This window comes from Perca fluviatilis, chromosome 21, assembly GCF_010015445.1.
Source record: "Perca fluviatilis chromosome 21, GENO_Pfluv_1.0, whole genome shotgun sequence".
NCBI classification, from domain to species: domain Eukaryota; kingdom Metazoa; phylum Chordata; class Actinopteri; order Perciformes; family Percidae; genus Perca; species Perca fluviatilis.
The window spans coordinates 7,854,274-7,869,770 of record NC_053132.1 but is presented as its reverse complement, the minus strand read 5'-3'; positions in this window follow the sequence as shown (position 1 = coordinate 7,869,770).

Here is a 15,497-nt window from a genome sequence, read left to right as displayed (position 1 = left end):
CAGTTTTTTACTTTTGAGTTTTCTCCAGGAAACTTGTCTTGCGTGATTAGTTTAGGTTAGTTTAGTTAGGGGGTGCGGGACCCTTAGGGGTTAAAAGTTTTTTCAAAAACTCAAATGTCTTAACATAAATCCAACATATTATTAGCAAATATAAATTAGGCTATTTGTGAAAAAGTCAACGGCAACGCTGCCTGCAAGACGACGTTGGGGGTTTAAAACACCAAACACCAAGATCAACATACCTACACATTACAAAATAAACTAACGTGAATAAACTAATATTCTATACTGTGAAATTTAATTTAAAGACCGTAATAGACCTCTCTCTGCATCGTCTGCACCGCTAAACAATTATCCTCCTAGCAATAGCAAGCAAGCTAGCATACTAGTCAGCCGGCCAGCCTATAAATTAGTGAATTGTAACAATTTAATGTTTCATTCACACACTCTTGTCACATCGTAGGAAAGCACATTACTATCGCCAGATGAGTGATAATTTTGTTCGGCTAATTTTCTGTAACCAACAGACTAGTTGGAGACCTAATTTACCTATTGGGCCACAGACTAAAGAAAATGACAAAAACTACTGAGCCAATCGGAGCCTTTGTGGATCGGACTAATGTCTGTGTCGTTACCGTGGTGTGTCAGAGTGAAAAGATCGGGACCAGAGACTCTTGAGGGACTGACTGACAGAGGTAGCTGAGTTAGCACTAGTGCTTACAAGCTAGTGTTAGCTTTTATAGACCACGACTGGCTTTGCGAGCTACACTGCTATCGTACAGATCACCACAAGCTATGGGTTTGACTCAATGTTAGTTTGTCAAAGTGGCTAAAATGGTTTCACATCAGTAGAAAAGAATTAAAATGTTTGTATTTTTACTTCAATATGATTGTTTTTGGGCCACCACACATTAATGAATAAGAGAGAAAATGATTTGATATTAGGAGTGTAATAGGATATATTTGTGTATTAAAGGGATCCTTACATGTTGCTTTCAAACTCTGAGAAGACAGCAGGGGCTTTTAGTAATATTGGTGTGGCAACAAAGTGGCCACTCAGTCTAAATATCAGGTACCTTTTCAAAAGATAATTTTAATAGTGGAGGACTCTTCTGTGTGGAAAAGGTTACGGTAGCTGGAATAATACACATCAAAAGGTCAAGAGCTTAATTCAAGAAGCACTACACTACGCTGTGAGAGTACAGTTTGTAGTTTAACCTGCTGAGTCAACCGAGTGTCCTTGAATCCCAGAAGAAAAGCCCACATAAAAAGTGTAATGCAACCAGTTGATTTAGATGAAGGGATGATAGGAAATGTACACACATTAAAGCAGGTCTAAGATGTAGGACTAGACTCAGCGTTAATACACACAGCGCTGCAATTTCTTCCAATTCATCATGCAGTGATTTTCACCCCCTCCTCTTTGTATTGTCCTGGTAGATACTTTAGCTAAAAAAGCAGCATACAGTATAATGTAGATGATGATATTATTCCAGGGTGAGAGTTGCTGCCAGCTTGGTCCTTTAGAGTCAACATATTGTGTTTTTGCTGAGGCAGCCGTGGAGCAGAGTGCTGCGCTTGGCTCTCGTTCTCACAGTTCACAGGAACAGGATGAAGCTCTGTTAGCATGGTTTGCTCAGTGTACAGGTCGCTCTCTTTTTACCCCCCATCTCTCGCTCTCACACACATGAATAGCCAAAGAGGAGTTTGTTTGAGATGATAAGGTGAAAGGGTTTAGGGAGAGAGAGAGACCGACACAAAGTGAGATGGTACCACTTATTGGCCTCGACTCGATGATTCAGTTCCAAATGTACGTTGCTGGGTTTGCCTTGCTCAGCAGTTGACTGAGACGCAAGACTGCAGACCTTTTCTCTCTTAAGATCTGCTTTAATCAACTCCTAATCCTCAGCAGGAAAGGATATCTGTGCAACATTGATTTGTAATTACGTAGATCTTATAATCCTTTTGGGGCCCTTTATTATTCCTGTGCATCTGCAGATGAATGCAGGGTCAATTAACTGTCTGTCATATATTGGTCCCAATGTTAAACTGGGCTGGAATTATTACGGCAACACTAACTAGCTAAAATGAGTTATTATATTGACTAGGGTCTTGCCTCCAACTAAATATTATTTATATATATATATAATATTAAGTTAATATTATTTGTTAATATTTGTTAATATTTGTTAATATTTTATATATATATATATATATATATATATATATATATATATATATATATATATATATATATATATATATATATAATTTGTTGGAGGCAAGAATTATTTATAGTACTGAGAAGCAACATTAACATTCATTTAGAATCGTGTTTGTGTCCACCTGATGAATTTAAGTCCACTATTCACTCTCTTTTAGCTCTGTTTTTGGTCTCCACCAACTCCTGAGGAAAACATGTGTCTCTTCAGCTGCTAAATGCTCCACTATGTTCACCAGCTAGTCTCTAACTGTGTATGTTTGCTGTTCAGTGCTTAGCAGGTCTTGTACATTTGGGTTTATCAGCGCTTTTCCTTTAAATAAACGCTTCCTACTGCGATCAAATATGAAGCTATGAGAGTGCTGAAAGTGAACCAAAACAGTAGAAGTTGTTGGTCGGACAACTAAACAATGACTCGAATCTTGCTATGTAGCTCTGAAAAAGAAGGGGAGCTGCATATTGAGCTGATAATTCTCTGTAGGTTCATCACTATGAGGGACCCCTTTCACATTGACAAATTGTTTTCACATTTCATACATTATCATAAAATTGATTGTAGCCGCTTTAACATAACATTTTGTTAGCTATTAACTGACATATACGCTGATACCAATATATCTATTATAAGCTAAAAAATCGCCATGCCAGTATATCTGTAGAGCTCTATTATCCAAACCACAAAACGCATCAATTGCATTGCCCTCCAGAACGACACATATGTGACCGTAACAAATCACTGTTTCAAATATAAAACCCTTTTTCTAAAACCGCTATGGTTAAGATTTGTTTAGGTCGAGGCACAGAAACGACTTGGTTAGGGAAAGATCACAGTTTGGGCTAAAATTACTACTTTGTTAAGGTTAAAGGACTTCGTCAGCATGGTTACATTAATAACCACTTGGTTAAAGTTTGGTAACGACTGCAGTTATGTTTTAGGTTTTGCAGTTAGATTTTTACCCTTTCCAGCCAAAATATAAAATTTCTTACCACATATTTCCTATATTTTCTCACTCTCTGTCTGCCTCCTTTCTTTGTTGGTGATGGACTTTCCTGTTTCCGTCTTCCTTGTTGTGGCCACAATTACTGCTGACATAAGCATGATGTTTAATAGCAGGATTTTCCATTTTATTACAATCACTCTGCCTTCTGGTGCAAAGGATAGTGATGTAATGTTAATCAATAGTGCAGAGAGGAAATGTTTATATATTGATTGTTACAGATGCAACTGATACAACCTCTATATACACTTGGAGGGGTTATGTGTAGGCTACAGTATTTGTGCAAGATTGTGTATCAGAGTTCACTATCAATGCTGAGAATTGCCTGAATATGATTTAGTGTTCGGGGCTCAACGGGTTGTAGTTGTATCAGCTTAATATGGAAAGGTGAGGCGAGTTTTTGTGCGAGTATGTTTCTGCGCAGTGGTGAACATATTGAGCTAGTAGTCATTTTTATACTGTATTCCCAGGGCTCATTTCAGTTTATTAAAAACAAATATACAGCTTAAATTTTGATCTTTATTTGACACGAGGAGCCACTGTAGCAGGTATAAAGGTAATAAATCCCATCGCTGTGTAAGGTTATTGCTGAGTGCAAGCTTCCTCTAGTGTTACTTTGTGTCACAGACGGTAGTGAAATGTGCACAAACTCCATATAGCTGGTGAGTTAGCTTAATGCTAGAGCGACTGACTAAGCAGCTGCAGTTTCAGAAGGAGCCATGGTTTGCAAGAAAGCTGGCAGAATGTCAGCTATAGATCACTGTTCAGTACCTGCACCAGCAATACAGCACTGTAGCTCTACTCACATTAATTTATTATCAGCTATACTTTACAGCTTCGCAGCTGGGGGTCATAAGATAAATCTCTGATAGGAAAGCAGAAAAAAGATATTTCTGCAACACAAAAGTATGTTTATTTCAATAAAATGATATGAAAAAAGAAAATTACGCTATTTACATACAGTACAGTATGCAGCCTGTGACGAGGGACTGCAAATTGATATTACTTTTTTTTATTTATTTTTTTTACAAGCCAAACAAAGTTGAGAAACTGGTCTAAGGGAAGGCTCACACTTCTGCCCAAGTTGAAAGCACTGGTTAGGGGCCAAACAGGGCCATTTCTCCCACTAATTCAAAACTCTCCGCTGTCATACTCAACTTGTGTATTTTTAGTTGAATTATATGATTTTGGACAGCTCAATAACTTCAATTTAGTGCGTTGTGTTGCCATTTTTTTGGACCTCTTTATGTCTGGATGTATTTAGTACTCCTTGTCTATTAAATTGAACAGGCTATCAAAATATTTTTTTATGTAATTGATGATAGTGACAACATTTTAAAATTGTTATTACTTTGGGGATTCGTGCAGTTCATAAGCACAGTCCCTGTTGATTTTATGGAAACAGAAAGGCGATCTATGGAGTCTGGAGTCTGTGCATTAAGACATTGGCCTCTTACCAAACTGTAATGAAGCTTGCCCAGCAGAAGTTATTGGCAACCGACTCAATCCCCAAAGTGCATTCAAATCATGCCTTTGAACTACACTACTGGCCTTAGGGGAAAAATATAAGGTGGAAACATAGTCAGAAATTAGAACTTCTATTCAGACAAAATGACAGGAAGAGGCTGACAAACTGTACACATCCTGGAGTTCATGGACGGAGCTTGGATAAAGGCTAAGTGAAGGTGCCAGACGGTAGTATGATTAGGCTAATGTGACTCTGTAGCCATGGCAACAGGAGCGTGCAGAAGGTGATGTAATCGTTTCAGGGGAAAGATCCATCTCTTTTCCTTCACATTTGTCACTGAACATCATTCGGTCTTTTCCTCGCTCTTTGTTTCTCTCCCGTGCATGACTCTTCTTTTTCCACCTATGTTTATTTCATCTCTTTCATTTTTAATCTCATTTATGTGTGATATTATCTCTTTTCTTTCTCATCTTTTGTCCGACTGCCTTCTTCCACATCCACCATTACTCCTCCACTTTTCTCTGCTTTTTTTCTTGTCTCTTCTTCCTTGCTTTCTCTAGATTTTCAAGTTGCAAATAAGCTGATTGCTGCTTGTTTTTACTTCCATCACAGACAGAAATATACCAGGGAGAAAGATGAGCAGTTAGTTAGGTCAGTCATATAGGTTGGATGTTTGACAACCAGACGCGGTACCGTTTCTATTACTTTTAGCTAACTATTTCAATGTTCATCCAAATATTTTTAGCTATTGGTTATCCAGACTTTGAGCTAGACTAAGCTAATTGGCTGGTGGCTGTAGTTTCATATTTATCATACAGATACGAGTGATATCAATCTTCTCATCTACTTTTCCAAGAAGGCAAATAAGCATATTTCCCAAATGTCAAACTATTACTTTAGCAATAGTTGAAAAGTGTGGACATTCTGAGACTCAGTAGTGTCACAAAATGTTTAGAATATGTTAAACAAAAATGTATTTTGTCTATTGCTGTTTTAAAATTTCCATATAGAGTAGAAATGTTTTAGGTCTGTGGTTCCGATCATTCGTTGGGTGATGTAAACTAATAGTGTGTTCTTGCCATGGAGTTACTAATTGAATCTGTGTACATCAATAAGATGTTTTGAACAGTCTATGGTCACATAGTCTCTGTGCTAGAGTCCAAGTCAAGTCCCAAGTCTCTGAGCTAGAGTCCAAGTCAAGTTCCAAGTCTCTGAGCTAGAGTCCAAGTCGAGTCTCAAGTCTCTGAGCTAGAGTCCAAGTCAAGTCTCAAGTCTCTGAGCTAGAGTCCAAGTCAAGTCTCAAGTCTCTGAGCTAGAGTCCAAGTCAAGTCTCTCAAGTCTCTGAGCTAGTCTACATATTTTGCATACAGCACTTCTTTAGTTTTGGCCGTGTTGTGTGAAATTTTAAAGCCAAAGCTTCTGATGAATGGCACAGCGGCTGCCAGTGCGGTCAACATGTTTGTTGTCCTCTCTCACGTGTAGCCGCACCCAGCAGAAATGTTACGCATTATGTGTTACCTAGGTAGGTAATAGATTACGGTTATTAGACATTTCCTAAACATAAAGATTGTTCACGTGTCACGCATCTCGAGGCCGAGTCGAGTCTGAAGTCTTTTGAGGACAAGTCTCAAGTCAAGTCTGAAGTCACTGTGTGTGTGACTTAACTGTGACTCAAGTCCCCATCTATTTTTTTTAAGATACATTTTTTATAGTTTTTTTTAATCATTAGACATACAGAACAGAGAAACACAAATTGAACAAAAACCATCTCCCTCCCCCCACCCTCTGCGGTCTTGAGGAAAACAGAACAAATAAACAAACAGAAATCACACCTTGCCTAGTCACTCTCCTCTAATTCTTGTGATGCTGAGGTCATTAGGTCCGATATTTGCACTGCTGTGCTTTTCCATAGGTTGATAGTCGATGATTTGGCTTTCTTAATCCTTGCTGTAGAGAGCTCAAGCATTACTATGTCTAGAAAATACACCAACCACCGTTTTATACAAAGCGAGTGAGGGGGGGAGCCAGCGTTGAGCTATAATTTTCTTGGTTGCAGTTGAGCCGGCTAACCAGATTTTCCTCTGTTTCCCAAGCAGGTGTAATTTATTCGTCATTAAGTAACAAAACAATCGGGTCAGGAGGAATTCAACATCCTATCACATCAGATATTATTGATGTTGTTTTATTCCAGAAATCATGCACCTGTTCACACTCCCAGACCATGTGCAGGAAAGTTCCAGTTTGTTCAGGTTGTTCAAATCTTGTCCCAAACTGTCTCCCAATTAATTGCGTTCCCCTCAGGGCTCAGCTCTCGCTCCCATTTCTTTACTATTGGGAGTTCTCCTACGGATACTTGAATCAGTTTAGAATAAATCTTGGATACTAATCCTCTCACAGGAAAATCAACAAACCATTTAATGACTGGGTTCAAGACTGTTTCCCCATGGCACTCCATAACATTTTAGGGCTGATCTTAAGCAAAGCTAAAAGTAGAAGGATGTCCTGGGGACCTCAAAACTAGCTCTCAGGTCTTCAAAACTCTGTGATACATTTTAAAGTTTTAAAGTCCCGTGTTTGTGGTATGTTGCAGGGTAGAGTATTTTAGCCTAGGTTGTTTATTATTCCAAATATACTGCCAATTTAAGGTATCAAGTTTCTTCCAGAAATGTATTGGTGGGGGTAAGGGGATCATTGTACTTAAGAAATTCACACGAGGAACTTGTTCATTTTAACAACAGCAATCCTGGACCGTAGCGATGCCGAGAGCACAAACCAATTAGCCAGATCCCTTTGAATACTACTTAATATAGTTTCATAGTTGTCCTGGACAAGTCGCTGTAGCGATGCATGAATGGTGATGCTCAAATATGTAATTTTGCTTTCGGTTGATATTGTATTGTAATGGCGGATGTCACATGCCTGTTGTTCAATAAAAGAAGATTAGATTTATTCCAGTCAATTTTATAGCCGGAAATTGAGCCAAATTCGTTGAAGATCTTATTTCTGGAATAGAGTCCTCTCAAGTCCCCATCTCTGGTCTATGGTCAGATGTAACTGTACTGTAAGGGTTAACTGACTCCTGCATTGAAGGCAGATAAAAGAGTACAAATTATGAATGATGAAGTAAGAAAAGAAGAGGAACAAGTGCTGTAATAAAAAGGCAGAAGGCAAAGGGGTTTCTGGACTAGAACATTGAGAGTACTGGCAGGTCGCCTGCTGGAAATACCCAGACTGTTCCTCACACACACTGAGATGCACGTCATCATTGTCTGTGTGTGTCTGTGTATGTGTGTGTGCTACTTGTGAAGGCTATGTATGCTTACAGTTAACAGTGCCATCATTAATCATGTCATGTTACACCACTGCAGCTAAGGGTGCAGGTAGCAACAACACACACACACACACACACACACACACACACACACACACACACACACACACACACACACACACACACACACACACACACACACACACACACACACAAAATCTGCTTGTTTATAGGGCCGTATGAATAGTCTCCTCGTAACAAACATCCTCAAAGAAGCAAGCATGCCCTCTCTCTTTCTTTTACTGTTTCGGTCTATTTGTCTCTGTCACTTACACACACAACACACACACACACACACACACACACACACACACACACACACACCAATATCCACCATGTAAAATCAGCACAAAAACAGCACAGATGTACAATAAAAGTATTGGTTTCATTACACAGTTCAAGCACAAATAGGTGCAAACACAACTTTTCTGAGCTGACTATGTACTCAGAAAACTCGCAATATTAATACAACCACTAATAATACTGATGTCAGTGCGGCACTTACGCCAAAATTCGTCCTTCGTTCCTTCAGATGAGGCATGTTAGACTTTAAGATTTTTACATTTCTGGAGCGCCTGGGTAGCTCACCTGGTAGAGCGTTCCCCCCCCCCATGTACAGAGGTTCAGTCCTTGCTGCAGCAGCCGCGGGTTCAATTCCGATCTGCGGCCCTTTGCTGCATGTCATTCCACCTCTCTCTCCCTTTACATGTCTAAGCTGTCCTGTCAATTAAGGCCTAAAATGCCAAAAAAAAAATTTTACATTTCTTCTTATTATTTAAAAAGAAAAGAAAAACATGTTGACAGATGTCGATTTTCAAGTTTTTCCAGATCAAGAAATCAGGTAATGTACTCGATTCCAGAACAAGTATATTACATTAAATAGAAAAATACATTGCACTGGCACAAATATTAGACAACATAGATCATGAAATACTTCAATCAAAGCATAACCTAAATTGTGTAGCTTATTTATCAAACACATACACTTTCTCTGACAGTGAGCATTTTCCAGACTTCATCTGCAATTCTCAGCTGCTTTACAGATGATTCAGACCCTGGTGTGTTTTTTTCCCTCTGTGGCAGTAACACATGTTAAACTAACCATCAGAAAACTCCTGGAGCTTGAACTGGGCTTCCTAAACCCTCTCATGGCTGACTAACTCTAAAAGAGACACTATAAATCGACTTGAAGACACTCGCTAGCCAAGCGACAGTAAACCTACAACAAGTCCAGTATCTGATGTGATGCAAATTTCTGGTCTTTGTATATAATACAACCAACGTCATTTCCAGAGAAGGAAATGGTCTTATCAGGCTAATATGGTATTTTAGTCTGTTTTGCATACACCTGTGCATGTTCACAATCCATAGATATAGGACAATAGATTTTTTGAAATTCTCATTTAACCTGCTACTACTCCTCTTCCCTCCATCCTTTCACTCCTCCTCCTCCTCCTCCTCCTCCTCCTCTTCCTCCATTTGTCCCCTGCCAGTGGCCACATGCCTGCTGCTTGGATGTGTTGCCATGACAGCCGGCCAAGGTGTCATCGCCAGGGTCATTTGCATATGCCCACCAGAGTTAGGTCAAGATACCCGTCCTGAAGTGGCTGCATCCTGTTGAGTTTGTGTTGGAAAATACTAGGGGTGTGCAAAAAAATCGATTCACATTTGTATCGCGATTCAAGCTCTACCTATTCAAAATCGATTCATAGAATTCCAAAAATCTATTCTATATATATATATATATATATATATGTCTACTGCAATCACATGAGAAAACTAACTACATTTACATACTGTGAATCGTTTTTTTTTTATCGAGAATCGTTTTTCGAATCGAATCTTGAGCCTAAAAATCAATATTGAATCTTGACATTTTCTGAATCCTGCACCCCTAGAAAATACATGCTGTATGTGTGTGAATACATGGATTAGGATGAGGCGATGAGCTATCAGTATCTATAATGGAGAGTTTATTTCTGATTAACCTTTAATAATGTCGGGGAGGGTTATCATTCCACATGGATTATAGTACAGCTTCAAACACACACAGACAAGAAGAGTGCGATGGATATTTGTTCTCCAAAGACGACCAGATGAAAGTGTAATGTACTATTCAAATCCAGTGTAATTTCATATGATCCTTGAGGAGGTTTTTCTGAGATTTACTCATTACGCTGAGTGATCACTGGGGCTTCTACAGTGTTGTTGAGCCTGAAATATTTATTGAATGTAATGTCGTCTTGTTACGAAGCTAAAAAATAAAAATACAGAACTTGTACTTTTGTTATGAGGAGACAAAGTAGACCTAGAAGTCACGAAACTTGCATCTGTTTTTTTATTAGGTTGTAAACATAACAGTTTTTGCTTCCATGAGTATTTCATACATACAAGGCTGAACCTTACCCCAAAAATGGCTCCAGATTAGTTTATTTACACTGTACATTTATATTTCTAGAACTAAAGATAAGTTTTCACATGTTAAAACATTTGACATGAGGTTTTTTGATATTTTACATTGGCAAATATTAGTGTGGGATTTCACATATGATGAGTTCTGATATAGGACATATTTGAAAAATGTGAAAACGTTAATTTCAAAACCATTAAAAGAAGAAGAAAAAAATCCCCAGCTGTTGGGTATGTTTGCTTAATAAATCACTTAAACTATTAATCAGTTATCAAAATTGGAGCTCGAAACATTATATTTAAGGCTCTATTTAGGCTTTATATAATTAGTTTACATAGGCTGTCTTTCACTTCCTTTGATCTAAAAGGACCATGTTGTAATAAATATACATAAACAATAAACAAATACTCTGAGCTATGGCAAAGATAACTTCTCCCATTCCTGAATGAGATCCATCTGTTGCTGTGGAGGGATGTGAAATGTGAAGGGGCGTGATGTGGTTTGATATGACCCCTGCACGGCGAGGGATACTCGGCTCGGAGTTGCTATTTGTAGCTCGTGTATTCGGTTGCCTTGGAGACAGCTGGCAGAGCGCCAGCAGGAGAGCGAAGTTGACCTCAGACTTTTCAGATTACTCTAAGTTTAAGCACAACACTGGTCATGGGTACTGTACAGTATAAAACCGCCTCCCTTGTAATTTTGAGTTTAATGACTCTTTATTTGTATTCTCATTTGAATTATTTGTTTTTCTACTCCTCTACTCCCCTGTCGGTATTCGTTGCATGAGTAGTGCCTCCTTGATTGATCCTGATGAGACTTGTGTCCAATTAGAAACAATTAGGAGGATCTGGTTGTGAGAGGGAGTTTGCCAATGTTGACAGTTTTTTTTTTTGCAGTCAGACCAGAACAAAGGGCTGTTTATAATTGTTTAATACAACAGTACTTTTTCGTACCAAACATGTTTTATACAGAAAAGAGTAGGCCAACGTTCTCAAAGAATAAATGGTATCTAAGTACAAGAAGAAATGATTAGTCAATCAGTTGGTGAGTTATTTGACACAATATTATGCAAATATTTGGAACAAAATTGATGAATGATTAAAGTCATTTTCAAGCAAAAATGTTCTCCGGTTTCTTTTGATTGCAAACTGAATTTCTTTTGTTTTTGTATTTTACTGTTGGTTGGACAAAACAAACGATTTAAAGATGTAATATTTGGCAATTTTTTTTTAAAATAAAAAAATAATTTTCTAATGAACTATGACACAATTCATTAATTGTTACTTGCAAGCCTAACTTGGCAGCGTAGATGGTGATTGACAAATTGGAGCATCGGTAACCTTTAGGTATTAACATTTTTATAATGGTGCTGAATAATCACTAACAAAGTAGCATATCTTCTGTATAGGACAGTGCGCAGTAGACTACAGAAAGAAAAAATAGTATCACATCACATTGTATCTGTTGCATCTGCATCTTCCATTATGCCTCGTATTTAACAAGCAGGAGTTTTGGATGATTGTTCTGCTTTGGCATTTGAGAATGAATCTGCTGCCGTACCACTGGAGGACAGAGGGAGGGTGCATTGAGAATTCCCACCATTACAGCAGTCTGCCCTCATGTACTCAGCCGTGTTGTTAATGGTCATTTATCTCTTTTTATGGATTGTCTGGGCCGGCCACACCCAAACTGCCTTTCGCCCTAACATGATCTAATCCTGCAGGCCAGCAGACTGCAAGCATCACCCAGCAGCCACTTGAATATCATATGATATAAGAATATTATGCACTTATACGTTTCCTTATCTAGTTTTTAAGTCCATTTACAGCGTGTCAGATATCTGGATTCTTCTCCGTCAGTGTTGATGGAGTGAGAGAGGAAGAAATGAAAGTGTGTGAGCGACAGAGACCGCCAGAGAGAGAGTTACAAAGACGATATCAGACAGAACAGAGAGCGAGGCCATGTTACGTCGGAAACAATAAGAGCACTTCTTAGACGTGACAGCTGAGAGTTTCCTCAAGGGCTGCACTCCAATACTGGGGTTATGAGGCCAATACCCATATTGATAATGATGAAAAATACATTTTCTGATACAGAAACACACAACATTAAAACATCTCTCTTTTCTGAAAGAAATGTTGGCTCTAGTTTAGTAGGTGTGTATCTGCATCTGCTTAATGTTCATGTGTTAAAGCAGCATTCACTATTGTTTTGGGGGGGCAGCTGAGCAAGCTGTCAACTCAAATGTGATACAGTAATATCTCCTCACAACGTTTTTATGGCAAACTTGCTAGTAAAGCAATGTTGGCATTGATTTAGAGTCGTGTTTGTGTCCACCTGATTATTGTTAGTCCAATAGTCACTCTCCTTTAAGCTCTGTTATGGTCTCCACCGTCTCCTAAGAAACGTTTCTGGCTCTTTAGCTGCTAAATGCTCCACTATTTTTATTAGCTAGTTGCCAACTGTCCTTGCATGCCGTTTGCTGGTGAGCAGGTACAGCTATCAGTGCTTTATCGCTGAAAACGGCTGCCTCCTGCTGAACTAAAATACTGAAGTTGTGGGCTACAAAAAAACACAACAATGACCTAAAAGAAGCTAAAACGACTCTACCTTGCAACGTACCACAAACACGGGAGGCCTGGCCCTCCTCAACCTTGAAGTGTACCATAAGGCCTTTCAGCTACGGGCCCTCAGAGTGTGGATAGACCCCTCATCTACAGTCCCATGGAGAGAAATAGAGCAAAACCTCACTGAAAGTCTAAGACCGCAAGACCTCGTCTTTGCAGGTTTGTATCCAAAACAATTTATGCTAGCCTATGGCCCTATTATCACCAACACATTGACCAACTTTAAACAGGTAGAGGAGCACCTAACGCTACACCAATAAGTGGCATTTGAGCACCCCAATGTCTGATAACAAACCTTTTGCTTGTAACCAGTGGAGTGACAGAGGTATTTATACTCTAGACCAGTTATTCAATGAGAAAGTTATGTTGAGTTTTGAGGACCTGAGAGCTAGCTTTGAGATCCCTAGGACATCCTTCTTCTTTTATCTTCACTTAAGATCAGCCCTAAAATGTTATGGAGTACCATGGGGAAACTCGAGACCCACCCAATCATTACATGGCTTGTTGATTTTCCTGTGAGAGGATTAGTGTCCAGGATTTATGCTAAACTGATGCAAGTATCCATAGGAGAACTCCCAATAGTAAAGAAATGGGAGCGAGAGCTGAGCCCTGAGGGGAACGCAATTAATTGGGAGACAGTTTGGGACATTTCCCACTGTTCCAAGAACCCAAATCACCAGCAGATCCACTTCAACATAATGTCATAGGACCTATTGGACTCCTCAGAAGAGATACGTCTCCAAAGGCATTCCTACTCCCTATTGCACGTTCTGTCAACCTGAACAAACTGGAACTTTCCTGCATATGGTCTGGGAGTGTGAACAGGTGCATGAGTTCTGGAATAAAACAAAATCAATAATATCTGATGTGATAGGATGTTGAATTCCTACTGACCCGATTGTTTTGTTACTTAATGACGACTCTAAATTACACCTGCTTGGGAGACATAAGAAGGTCTGGTTAGCTGGCTCAACCGCGACCAAGAAAATTATAGCTCAGCGCTGGCTTCCCCCCCACTCGCTTTGTATAAAACAGTACTTGGCGTATTTTCTGGACATAGTTGTGCTTGAGCTCTCTACAGCAAGGATTAACAAAGCCAAATCATCGACTATAGACCTATGGAAAGGTGCAGCAGCACAAGTATCAGTCCTAATGACCTCAGCATCCCAAGAAGTAGAGGAGAGTGACTAGGCAAGGTGTGATTTCTGTTTTTTTTCGAGGGGGGGTTGTCCTTGTTTAAGTGTGTTTGTCTGTTCTGTTGTTGTTATTTAAAATGAAAAAAATAAATAAAAAAATTGATCATAAAAAAAGAAGCTAAAACGCTCAGTAGAACTGAGGATGATAATTATCTGTAGTTTCATCTCAGTGAGTGACGTCTTTTACATTACACATAGTCATCTGACCCAATGTTAATACTGTATAAAATGATTGATCAATGCAGCTTCAAATCCCACCTGGTTCACTTGTTATTTTCATCAGGCTTGACCTTATACACACATTTACACACGGAAGCTGTGATTCGGGTGTAATTTGAGACATTGCACTCAATGAAGTCTGTTTTTCTCTCATTTGTTCTCCTACAGATTGATCTGAGAGACAAAGAGCCTGTTTTCAATAATGAAATGTTATACAATATTGCTGTAATTTAGGGTTTGAAGACTGAAGGGCAGACACATCTTGCAGACTTATAGTGCCCTAAGATTGGCCTAAAATATGCTGGTCTCTGTTTGTGTTCATTAGTGCATGCCTATCAGTTGCAAGGCTGTCTTTGCCCTCACACACTGATATACAAATAGAGAGGGAATAAGTGCAGGAGCACAGCTGTTCGACAATAGGACTTCCGTGTGTCCTTTTCTTAGCGATAAGGCTCAACAATCAGCAGGATCACTGGTGTTTTGACAAGATAAGGAACAAATGGATCTTTGTATTGGTTGCTAAAGAAAACTCAGAAGAGACTCTTAAAAATAAATCACACCAATACAGGGAACAACCACATTATTGTATCCTACATTTCATCCTTAAAACTAGTGAAGAAAAGCTGCTCGTGTGGTGAGATGGTTTTATTTGCTTCAGCTCAGCTTTTGAGTTTTCTCTTAAGAGGATTTCATTAGCAAAGTCTTTGTTCTTACCTTATCGGCATGTGTGCCTCTCTGGCAGTGCACTAAGTTTTGTATATGAGTTGTAATAGTTAGGGTGAAAAAATTCACTAATTACTGACACCAAGCTATATGATTTCTAAGATTCTACATGGAGCTTGGAGTCACAATGAAGCCACAGGTTGAGAGGATCTTAATAGCATCTCTACTTTCCTGTTGAACCAGGATGTTGTGGTTCGACATAAGGCAGGGTAAATGAGTGGGACATCATGAGATTTGACCAACAAGATGGAAATATTGTTTTTAATTTCACTGAACTCCAAACGAACCACGTAGGACTGTACAA